Raw genomic sequence first — 13255 nt, 5'->3', positions numbered from 1 at the left:
ACATGTTGCCAAATACAAATCTTAACATTTACTGTACACTTTAATAAAAAGAAGAAAACTATAAGAGCGATAAGAACCGTTCCTTATTTGAATTGTTACATGAAGTTTCACTAACAAGTAAGTATAAGAGTATAATTATTTTTCAACAATTTATTTCTTTTTATTGAATTTACACATTCTGTGTTCTTGGAAGTAAAAAAAAATTGCAGAGTATTATTCAAAAATTTAGAAAATTATTTTTCAAATCCAGGGGTAGCCCTTTATTTCGTTGTGATTAACGTGTAAATAAAATGATCTTAGGGACCGTTCAAAAAGTACGTACATCATCCCGAAGGGGGGAGGGGATTTGCTATTTTGTACGGTTTTGTACGATGGGGAGGGGGGAGAGGTATTATACAAAGTACGTACATTATAAGCGTACACCCAATTTAAATTTTACTTTTTCCTACACACTCCTTAAATAAATATTTAATTTTATTTAAAACATAATTATTTCAATTTTTATGAAAAAGGGGGGTAGACTAATAAAATGTACGTACTCTAAGGGGGGAGAGTAAGACCTTATGTACGGTAATGTACGAAGGGGGAGAGTGAGCTGAGATTTCTCCATTTTTGTGTACGTACTTTTTGAAAGGCCCCTAAATAAAACTACAATGTATATTTTGAAATCAAAATATTCTGTGTTTTGAGGAAAATATTGATGTGAGAGGGGGAAAAGACAGTGATGAATCATAAGCAATTACGGGTGGCGACAAGCGGAGCGAGCAGGGACCAGAGCATCCTGGTTAGATAAACCACCGATAATTATTTTTTTTTTTCTAACACGAACTAAAAAAAAAATGTGGAAAAAATCGTTCGTCCACTTTTTGGAAGCGACCCAATTTGATGAAAAATGTTAATATTTTGAACTCTTGAACTTAAGTCACAGAACACTTTCTTACAACTAACGCTTCCGACTTGTTTTCCCTCTTTTTACAGATTATAGAAATTTTTTTTCCAAACTTCAAACATGTTTTTTTTTTTTTAAATCTTTTTTTTTCTTTAAAGTAAGCGATTAGCGACCGTAGCGAAGTTTTGAATAGATAGAAAGATTTAATCCTTGATTTGACAAGGTTTAAATGTGCCCACGCAACATTTCTATTAGAAACTTTTTTTCTTTTCCTTTTTGCTACTGAAAATTAGTAGGAACTAGCGTTTTTTTATGTCGTCGTACATAAAGAGATACGGAAGTTAAAACCAATAATAAATCTGACAGCTTTGTGCGAGGTGCCAATGCGTGAAGAAATCAACAATATTATTCAAATATTACGATAACGGTAGTTTAACAAGTATTTTCAGGATAGGAATATACAATAACGGTATTTGTATAATTATGAACATTATTAACAGCCATAAATTCGTGATGATTATCAACAACGATAATTGCTTAATACAATAATGTCATGAGTATTATAATAATGGTAATCATTGAACACGATAATATCGCTTGCGGGCCATAGGTTGTACACCCCTAGTACAGGGTAAAAAAAAATAACTCCAAATTATTTTTTTCTTCATTATTTTTTGTTGTACTTTCAGTGACTTTGCGTTATTAGATTAAGTAAAATACATTTTAAAAATTTCGTTACAACGACGAAGATAATCTGCATTGACTGTCATTTGGCATGACGCTAGTGCTACCAGTTATATTCAAAATTTACCACAATCAAACAATTTTCTCCGGTACTTACCCTCAAAGAGGTACGTTTAAAAGTATTAATTCAGTACTTATATGCCTATATTTGTATACTTGGTACCACATATAACAGCATCTATTTACACAATTTCAGTAGTACCAATTACCCAAATTAATTATGCATCATTGGCGTTTTTTTTATAATAATGTGTCGTTTTTTTGCGGGCTCCTAAAAGAATAAGTATGTTTTCTACATTAAATTTTCTTTTTAATACATAAATTTTTTTTAAAATTTAAATTACGGTTGATATTAAATTATTTACTTTTACAGAAATAAGTTTAAAAAGCGCAACTATTAGCAAAATAAACTAAATTGTTTACTTTTATAGAAATAAGTTCAAAAAGCGCAACTTTTAGCAAAATAAACAAGTGGTTTCAGATTATTTTAGAAATATATTTATTCAATGACGGAATCTCATACTTGGCTCTTTTGATTGGAAAAAAGAATATTTTAATAAGGTGAGTTTAGAAAAATAGAATACATCTGTAATAATTTATGCCAATTCCCGTCACCAGAAATAATAATAAGTTAGTTAAAAAAATATTTACTGTGCAGAGCTTGAAGTTTAGATTTGTACTAAATCTCCACTACTTGCGCAATGCCTATTAATAAATTCATTTTACGATTTCTACGAAGTTTTTAGAGGAATTTGTTTTCTTTTTAAAAAAATGGAGTATTTTTTTATTAAAAATTAATTCATTCAAAAAATATTTATATCATCGCGTTTAGATAATGATATCTATCTATGACACATTCAAATCGCATTCTTAGAAAGTCGAATAAAAAGAATTATATGACTCCGTGACATTTTAAAAAATAACACAATGTCCAATTCAGAACACTTGCATGACACAATCAAAGCCTTAGCCTGAGAATTTGACCAATGTTTGCATAATTATAGTCAAAAATCAATAGTTTTCATTACAAAAGAGTAAAGAGAAGAGAAAAAAAAGTTCTATATCAGAGAGAATAAACTTTATGCAATTATCTAAATGGATAGATTGGACAATCGCCAAGGAACTGTTTAAAAGACAAATACAAATAAAGTAGTTCATCGCCTAAAAAATCTATATCATTCATATTTTCTCCAACTCTCTTAGCACTTTCAATACTTATTCCACTAATCTAGGTAAAGAGAGAAAAAAGTTGGTAAAAAAATACTGTAACATTATCTAGTTTGTTGCAGATTTACTTGTTTTAGTTAAAAGTTCCGTTTTGTTTTCAGTGTTCCAGGTTTAGCGTTTGGAGATTCAGCGTTTATCATCGGTGATTGATCATTAGCTGATTAAGCAAAGCACAAATTAAGTTAACAGTTTGGATTAGGGTCCTCAACAGTTGAACTACAACCCAAAATAAACGGCCAGTTCTGTTGTAGAATTTTTTCGGACTTCCTGCGCCCAAACTCTCTAGCAATAATATCTTTACTGCAATATACTTCCAATAACAACAAAAATGTATATTACTAATTTAAGGTAACAAAAACGCTGAGTTAACAGAAACAAGAAGAAAAAAAAAAACAATATATACATTTTTAAAATTGATCATGTAATATTTTTTTATTCTAATATTATGGGCGATATTCAAGCAGTTCGTTTTTTTTTTCTCCGGGGGGGGGGGGGGGGCACTAATTATTTCCTCTATCGCATTTCGCAAATTATCATCACATTACAAAAATAATTAAATATTATGAAATCTGAAGCAGTAATTATCGAAAAACAGCTCGACGACGAAATCTCGCGAATCGGACTCTTCAGAAAGGGGTTACTCAAATGCACGTTTCGTTTCAAGATTTGATTGTTGTAATAAATTGTCGGGTTTGTCGTCGGGTTTTAGAAACTACGTAGAAATCAAAAGCAAAAACTTCTAAAAAAAATGGATAGTATCATTGCCTTGAAAAGTAAATGACTAAATGCGAATTCAAATTTCCCATATCGCCTGAAATTAGGGTTCTGTCCAGACATTTTGTGAAATGTCCAGTTTTCGTGAAATTGTGAAAAACTTACTCACATTCTTTCAACCAGGGTCCGCTTTTATGAATTCGTGCAAATAGGGTTCGGTAATTGCAAAAAACTTTTTCAAGGAGTTTTTAAATCGTAAATAGGCACAAGATTATGCTCGGCACTGTAAAATTATAATTAAAAAAATTAAATTTTCAAAAATAAACAGCAATTGCTGCTTCTAAATTAGAGATGCAACATACAAATATTTGGTATTTAGCCTATACTGCTGAACGCAGAATATTCATTTCGTACGAATTATGGAAGAAGCGTCTGCCGAAGACAAAACTTAATTCGTTTACATCCATCTTTCTGCCCTGGGAAGGGTTCATTCGATTAACAAAACAATAATGAAGATAAACAAATTTGTGAAGGGTCCGATTAAAAGAAAAATCATTTTGTGAAGGGTTCGTTTTTATGAAAAGATATTTTGTGAAGGGTCCGTTAACGGACCCAAATTTCTTCTAAACAGACCCCTGGAAATATATCGGGAAATCTAAACGCCAAGTGAAAATCAATCTTAATAACTGCCGAAAATACAATCAAAATGGATTAATGATATCGGCATAAATTGAGTGCTTTTAAAAGTGATTATTTATAGGTGCGATTCCAATTTTACGTGTAAATTTCTGCGGAACAGTAAACCAATATTTTTTTCTTCCCAAACGAAAAATCAAAAACTCTGTAAAGTTCTGAGACAATGTCGCCATGATTCTGCCACTTGGGCAGCCTATCCGGCAATTGAAGTAAAAAAAAATAATTAAATATTTTTTTACATAAAACACTACTGCATATATTATATCAGCCTGCTGTCCCTTTTTTTAAAAAGAAATTTCTTCCATTTTTCTTCCATTAATACATTTTACTAGTTTTTGTTGGAATAAAAGACTTTCAAACTATTGTGATTCTAAACGCTGACATAACATATTGCATGGGTTACAATTTTCATAATTGCAAGAAATTCATAATTTTTTAAATGTTATTTCTAAGTAGCAAATTGAATGAAATACTTATAAATTGAAGATTTCACAAGACATAAATGTCGCTCATTTTAAGAACTGCATTTTAAAAAGAGTTCAACCATTCATATAAAGCTAATTTAAAATAGAGAAGTATCAAAGGAGCGGGCGAATTGGAACTCTGATTGCAAAACAATCAGAAAGGAAATGCGAGAGCCGTTTTGCAAGGTTGGCAAGCTGAGGGCGCCCCTAGCATTCCTTAAAATGTAAACAAAAATCTGAGTTTCTAAGTAAGAAAACTTTTATTTGTAAATTGTTAAGTACTAGCGCTGTATTATCTATATAATAAAGTTAGAGTTAAACTCATGGGTTCAAGAATTCCATTTTAAAATCTGCCAAGAAATGTTTTCAAAATGAGATGAGTCAGTGGATAAATAAATTGCTAAGTAGTAGGGCTGGGGTTCTAATAAGATAACCCAATCAATTATAATAACAAATAATGAATACGATAATATCACGATCATTATTAATGATTAAAATTACCGAATTCTATAATATCACGACTAATTTTATTTGGATAATGAAAATATTGATGATAGTAAAAAATAATATAAATTAGTTAAATCGGAAAATTATCACGATATAATGTTAGGTATTGGAACTTTCTGCCAACACATTATTATCTTAAAATTCGTACTTCGGGTATAGGGATCGATGTTTGTGTTCACGACAATTCGAAAAAACAATCGTAAACACATGGTCTCTATAACCGATAAGAGTCGATAAACCGATTATTTGATCGGCTTAAGAAATCGTTATTAAGTTCAACAACTTTATAACAAAATGATATGGAGAAAAAAAATTCAAATTTTAAATCGACGGTATTGCCAACAGTTAAAGATTTTCAGATTGAACAATATGATTAATTCTGATTTCTATGATGAATCTTGATGTCAATTAGATTAGATTGGAAGCAAATTTCAATGATGCAAGAGACAAAAGCGACTTTACAAAGCCAAATATTAACGTCTCAAGTATTTAAAACAACAACAAAAAATCAAACAGTGTTTATTAGACTTATGCAAAGATTAAAGGAGAAGTGGCAACAAAATAAAACTAATGATTTGTATGGTTCGGGATCGTGGAACCGGTGTTTAAACAGAGTTCGTGAAGGGTGACTTTTCAAACAGGGAACTAATTCCGGTGATTGAATTAGGGAATCCGAGTCATCAAGTCAGTGTTCATGTGTCTTAACTTGTGACATCAAACTTATGTAAATAGTTTGAAATAATTTTTAAAAATGAATTACTTTCTTTTGTCTATCGCTTAACATAAGTAAAAACAAAGTTTTCTTTTCTTTTTTTTTCTTTTTTTTAAACATTTTTTACAAGAGACAGAGTGAGACTTACATCAACAACGCCTCCGACTTATTACTTACAAAAGGATAACTTTTTGACTTTTTACACTATTATCGTAACTAATTATGTGGAACAGGATCGGCCAATTAGTGAACAGTTTTAGCTAGTTATATTGATAATTTGAGCATTTATTTGTTAGAATCAGGGTTGGCAAGTTTTTGACACATGACGATTTTTACCGGTTTATACCATGGTTTTTACCGTCATGTCAAAAACCCCTCGGTCAAAAACCCATAGTTTTGAAAAAGCTGTATTTTAAATTGAGTTTAACTGCTTATGAATTAAAATTAATTCATTTTTGGGCAATAAAATTAGAAAAAAAGTTGTGGAAAGATATTTAAGAACATATTTTTGCATTTTCCCAACATGATTATATCAAATCATACTATTTGAAGTAAAATATTAGGATACTAAACAAAATTTTCAACATTTCCAAGCATCATTTTGTTTGGCATATTACATTACTGAAGAATGTCAAGTCATTCCTGACTTAGAGTTTGTTAGTAGTTACAAGTTTTGAAAGTTTTGTTTAGCCTATTTCCAATATTTAAGAAACGCCAAATTTTAAATCCTTCCTTTTAGTTCTTGAATTTATTAATAGTTCCAAGTTTTGTTTGTTTATTTCTAACAATTAAGAAGTGCAAAATTTTTAATCCTTTGCAAATCAAGCTATAATGATAAAAGTTAAGTATCACTATTTTCAATAAGTATATTACAATATTTCTGTATGAATGTATATCCTTCTACAAGAATACATGTATATAGTTGCAAAATCAATAGCAATCATTTACAACATTCATTTATAAAGGCAATTAAGTGAAACTAATACATTGTCCGCTATATGCCATAAATTATAGAAAACAATAGGTTTTTAACGGTTTTTACCGGTAAAAACACGGTTTTTACCACTGTCTTGTCAAAAACCAGTTTTTGACGGCAAAAACACAATTCTGGTTAGAATAAATCCTTATATTGAAATTAGTTTATTACTATGCTATGCGTATGCTTAAAACGTTTGACATTAAATTACACATATACAGAGGAAGCAATTATACAACAAATCGTTTATTAGTATAGTTTCCTGATAGGTGTTTTACAAAATTCCACAATATAACAGAAGGGACAGATATATCTTGTTGCCTACACGGATATCATGACGCAAAAAAACTCTGCCGAAATATTTGAAAATTTGGTTTACTATTATATTGCGTTAAGTATTTCATACAAATACTTTTTTCCAAAAAAATTTGCAATTTTTTAAAATTTCCTAAAATTAAATTTTTTTTTTATGAAACATGATACGTGCGATAAAATTTTATTTTAAAATTCAAAGTATGTTTACTGATGTTACATACTTCAGTTTTGCAGAAAATTACAGTAAAAAATTGAACTTTCGTTTTCACATTAATTCCTTACATCTAATCGTTTTTACGTCACTCATAAAAACCGATTTATGATATTTAATCAGCTTTCCTTAAAACAAAATATTTAAAAAAAAATCACTCGTGATAATAAACGTGTTTTATAAAAGCAAATATCTCATTCTTTAAAAACGAGAATATGCGTGTATTTTAATAAACAGTAGTTCTGTATTAAAAGTACTAATAAATAGTAGTTCTTATGTCTTTTATAAAATCAGATTAGTATACTACGTAAATAAATTGTTTTTCGAAAATTTGCAACTAAAATACGTCATTAAAAAATATTTATAATTTTATGGTATTATTTTTAATTCAAATGGATAAAAAATACTTTTAATGACAAACGAATTCTTTTTGATAAAAGTTTACGAGCTTCAGCACTATTTCCACATTTCTTTTATTTATGTTTCCTAGGATTATTTATTCAATTTATTACTTGAAACTAGAACACGGATTAAAACTAATCCACGCATAATATATACAAGCTATTTTATTGTTAAAAATCTAGCAAAAAGACTAGGAATCACATTATTATTACATCAAAATTATACAGCAGTTACTTTTGTCAAATTAATTTTGTTTAATGTTATTTATCAATGTATTTTAATTAATTAATGTATTCTAATTTATCTAAAGAAACTTTAAATATATTAGATAATTTTTTTTTATTAACAAAAGTGATTGAAAACCCGAAATACCCGGATTTTTTTTTTTTTTTCAAATCCTGTTTTGGCACAAATAAAACTAACGATTAAACAAATAAGTAAAAGACATTGCCCCATTTGATATTTAGTTTAAAGTTGAAAAGTTATTAATTTAAAAATTTACAAAACATTTTGATATATTTTGAAAAAATTGAACTTAAAATTTAATATCAAATACTTATCTTAAAAATTCGGTTTAGTAAAAAATAAAACTGTGCTGCTTTTTGCAAATGTGTTATGTATATATGCACATGTATATATGTTAGGTATATATGTTATGCACACATATCAGGGGGTCTGTCTAGGTTTTTCTGAGAAGTACCTATTTTGTGAAAATTTAGACATAATTTGTGAAAAATTAAAAATTATATTAAAAAAATCAACACAAAAATATGGATTTATTGCTTCTTAAGGGATACAAAAATAAAATTTTAAGAAAAAGTATTTTGTGAAACTACCGTTTATCCCAAAATTGAATTTGTAAACTACCGTTTTTCCTAAAGTTGAATTTGTGAAGGTACCGCTAAAAGGTAGTAAATTCGGCCTGGACAGACCCCTGCATATTCAAAAAAAATGCATGCCTTTATTGCAGAAAATATAACTATTATTTTATCTTAATTTTTAAAATAAAACTAAAAATTCCAACTTATATTATATTAACTTAATATTATACTAATATTTATATTTTTGAATGAAATGTACGGATCAATTTTTATAAATTGGCTTTTACTTTGCTAGTTTAAAAAAAAAACATTACATTAATCTTTATTAGTTTTTCAATAATCAATTATATTTTATAATTCATTTTTTTCCTTTCAGTTGGCATGCAAAACAAAATAACAATTTAACGAAATAAAGAAATGGGAGTAAACAAAAGTAAACTTATTTTTAAATGATAACCGATTGTTTCTCAATCACACATGCCTTTGAGTTGACGGTAGAGGTGAAATTCCGTGAGCCGATCAAAGTGCGGTCAGAAGACGGGCTTTCCTCAAACCGATATCGGCGAAATCTGCTTGCGCAAGAATAAAAAACAAGTTTTGTTTACCTTTATTTCCCCATTTAATCGGCCAAGTATATCCCAGTAGTTTAATCCAATCGGTATGGAACACTAAAGCACAGTTAATAAATGTAAATATTCAAAAACTTTGTAAATTGATTCACGCACGATAAATCACAACTCGCACTGTTTCGATTTTCGAAACCGAGTTTCGTTTCATTCGAAGATTTGTTTGAAATAAGGAACTGAGACTTGGCGCTTTTCGTCTGCAACCACTGCCTCACTTGCGATGAACAAGAAAGAGAAAAAATTATGTTTCTGCTGCCCTCTAGTGAGCAATATAAGAACTATATAAAGGTTGGAAGGATTGATAGAGGCAATTGAAAAAGTTGGGAACGGAAAATAAGAATGGAAAACTGCAGATGGAATTTTCGAAGCTTTTGTGCGGTTATTTATAATTTAATTTTTAATATGAGGTATATTTACAATTTTCCTTTTATTTGGGAATGGATGCAGTGCATTCAGATTTAAATAAATAAATAAAAATAAGAGAATAATTAAACATAAAGTGAGAAATAAACTGAATTTCGAGGAAGACATTTAGGAGTGAAGTATCAAAACTTAAGTCATAATAAAAACATACCTACATTTTTCTTTGAGTTAGAAACAATCGATATGTCATCAGGAAAGACGTTATAACCTATAATGAACGAAAAAGAATTATTATTTCTATTTCAGTATATTTATAACATTGTATAAGTTTTTGTTTAATAAAATACATTGTTAAGAAACATAATAGTTCATCATTCAGGAATTATTAATTTTTCAGGATTTATATCCTACAGGAAATTCATTGCTTAGGAATTCACAACAAGAAATCAAACACACACATAATAAGTCATGTGTTTTCTAATGACCGCTTTTTATACACATTTTTAGAGCTGTGTTGTCCCAACATAGCAAAATTAGTTTTGCTGTGTTGGTATAACATTAACCTAACCTAAACCAAACAACCTAACCTAAATGTTCGCGAATATTTTGTGTTGAAAAATAACGGTTTAATGTTGATTTTGTAACAGTTTAGGTTAGCCTAAACTGTTACAAAACCAACTTTAAAGCGATATTTTTCAACACAAAATATTCGTGAACATGTAGGTTAAGCCTAGACTGTTACAAAACCAACTTCAATGCGGTATTTTTTAACGCAAAATATTCGTGAAAATTTAGATTATTTCAGTGGTCGGAATTGTCGCGCTACATGTAACGAATTAACTGTAATCGTTATTTTTTTGTAACTTATGCACTATTTTTTTTAATTATTTTTTTCAGTGGGGGATTTAAAACTAGTTTCGCTCTTAAAACTACATTTTTTTAAAAAAAAAAATGACATTTTCAATTTATTTTTCGTCGTATAATACAAGTTTAAAAACATTATCAATGCATCAATGGTTCGCATCAATGTTGCAATAAACTGCTAGGATGGTTAGACCACATCATTCAGGATTAAAATGGCATACGAATCCCTGGCCGAAATTGTTATCGTATGTGGCAAGACGCACTCCCCTACTATGACCGGTTGATAAACAGAAAAAAAAATTACATAATAGGAAAGCGCCCCTAGCAGCATATGGTGACATTTCCCGAGATGGGTTCTTATGCAATTTTATTCAGGGTCATTTGCCTTTTCTCCCATTTAATCGTACCACCCTCTGTTATATCTAACGTTTTTAATCTGTTCTACCGTTTTTAACAATTCGACAAAAATTGACTAAAAATATCGTTTGGAAAGAAAAAAAATAGCTAGGAAAGAAAAACCGTTTGTAGATTTGAAATCAATGACGTTAAAATACTTGAAATTTGTAAAAAAAAATCTCTTGCAACAGAAAACAAAAATAAAAAATATATTCCCCAGAATAACTTCCCGAATCTGATTGATGTAAATCTTCGCGAGCTCCATGTTCGAAACATATCGTGCTCTATAGTTTTAGGTATACAGTGCGAAAATTTAAAAAAAAAAAGAAAGGAAAAAAAAGGAGAAACCTAAATAATTTCTGATCTAAAAATTCGGATTTTCGCGTACGAAATTCGGATTTTCGAGACTCAAATCTCCATGATTCGAAAGCCTGGCCTCAAATATGTCAATTAATTAGCTCTAAAGCTAACGATATTTTAGTTGCAAAATTTTAAAAAAAAAGGGAAAGGAAAAAAAAACGTAATTTCTATGAATAAACATACTTTTTCTTTACACGGGTTCGGACTTTTAACCCTCAAAATAAGGGAGTGGTAGCTACAATCTAAATAATAGTTCTAATAGTTTGGTAAGGAGAACAGTAGAAAGCTTGTACCGCTTAATGTTAGTTTTACTTTTTGCGCACTTCGCCATATTTCAAGGATTTATAAAGCTAAACAAAAACGTTTCCCACATAATTATAAAAATCGTTTATCCGAAGATAATTCCATGCGAAAAATAATTTTTTATTACTATTTAATGTTGTTTTTAATTAGAATTTAATATTTTTTTAATAATTTGATTACAGTAAAAAAATAATTTCATTTTAAGGTAAACAATGTTTCACATCATTTTCAAGAAAGTGAATTTGATGGCTATATACAAAATTTGAGTGCAATCGGTCCGATAGTCCCTGAGATATCAAACTTTTAAAGAATCGTGTAGTTTAAATGTGACTTCCAGAGAACTATTCGACTGATTTCCTACAAATTTTACATTTTGCCATTCAAAATTACATTCTTCTTACATTAATCTTCTACAATAATCAGAATTTACAATAATCAGAATCTTCTTACAATAATCAGAATTTAAAAACTTTTCGAATTATAAATGAAATATTAGAAAATAATAAATAATTATTAAAAATTATTTTATCAATTATCTTCTTTTAAATTACTTTATAGTGGTATATTTATTTGATACATTGTGAAACACGCAGGAAGTAAAAACAACATGAAGGCGTCCTAACTTCAACCGTCTAGGCCTAATTATCGGGACCACATTTTCCAGTTACAAACATTAAAATGACTGATTTTTTTTAATGAAACTTTGATCCATGGAAGATTGAATCGGATCACTTAGAAAATAATTAGGAACAAAGTAAATAATTCAATGTAACTGAGATCCTGAGAGTAAGTGAATTTGCTTATTCGTTTATGAAGGAATCATGTAGTGCGCAAGTTGGTGAACTCGTGAACTAGCAAATAATTTAATCAGCTCTTAAGTTTCTATGCTAACATATGTAGTTGGTTAAATAATACAGTTTCTTTAAAAATTTCGGAAGCTTTACAAATTTAATAAAAATCTAATAATTGATTTTATTAAAACTATATTTAAAATGTATAAAATTTATGATCTAATTGCGTTGTTCTATGTTTGAAAAATGATAATACGTTTGATGATATAAAGTATCTGAAGAATGACAGAGGATGTGTTTTGCTTCAGAAACAATAGTATTATCCTCTCTAAATTTTAGATTTAGTTACAAAGTTCGTCAGTAGATGGCATTGTCAACGTCGAAAACGTATTCCTTTATCTAAATCTGTTTCTTAATTTATTATTCAAAACTATACGCTTTTTCACACTTTAATATTCATATCTATTTTAATTTTCAATTTTGTCTATTTCAATTAAAGTATGCATTAATTAACATTTAAACGTTTTCCTTTTTTTAATTGGGAGAAACATATTTTTCCTTCTATCTAGATAACTAAAACGACAAACAGGTACAGATGGCGCTGTTAACTGTGAAAAATTTAAGTGCATGGTTTCAGAATAGCCACTTTTTTTTCAGCAATAATGTGATGCAATCTGAGATTCAAATTAATAGTGAATCGCGTCAATAATTTTTTGGAATAGTCGACTTGTAAAAAAACCCGTATTTTCATAGTTTCTTTTTTTTTTTAATCATCACTCTAGGCAAACTCAGTGACTGATTCTGTAATTTAACATAAGAATATTTAGTTTCCTAAACATTACGCTGCGAATCATACATTTCAATACCTTTCAGT

General features: G+C 28.9%; 1 protein-coding gene across 11 annotated transcripts in view; it reads right to left on the bottom strand.

The window, feature by feature from the left end:
* LOC107437287 (tyrosine-protein phosphatase Lar) overlaps positions 1-9420 on the bottom strand; it is a 503821-nt gene extending 494401 nt beyond the window's left edge. For all 11 annotated transcript variants that reach the window (XM_071177243.2, XM_071177266.2, XM_071177251.2 and 8 more), the window contains exon 1: positions 9284-9420. The gene's annotated coding sequence lies outside the window, so the exon portion shown is untranslated. The remainder of the gene's footprint in view (positions 1-9283) is intronic.
* Between the last annotated feature and the right edge of the window lie 3835 nt (positions 9421-13255).

Source organism: Parasteatoda tepidariorum, chromosome 3 (genome assembly GCF_982258835.1).
Source record: "Parasteatoda tepidariorum strain Cologne lab strain chromosome 3, Ptep-v5.0, whole genome shotgun sequence".
NCBI lineage: Eukaryota > Metazoa > Arthropoda > Arachnida > Araneae > Theridiidae > Parasteatoda > Parasteatoda tepidariorum.
Note: the sequence above shows the minus strand (reverse complement) of the source record. Positions and strands in the feature narration are given on the sequence as shown.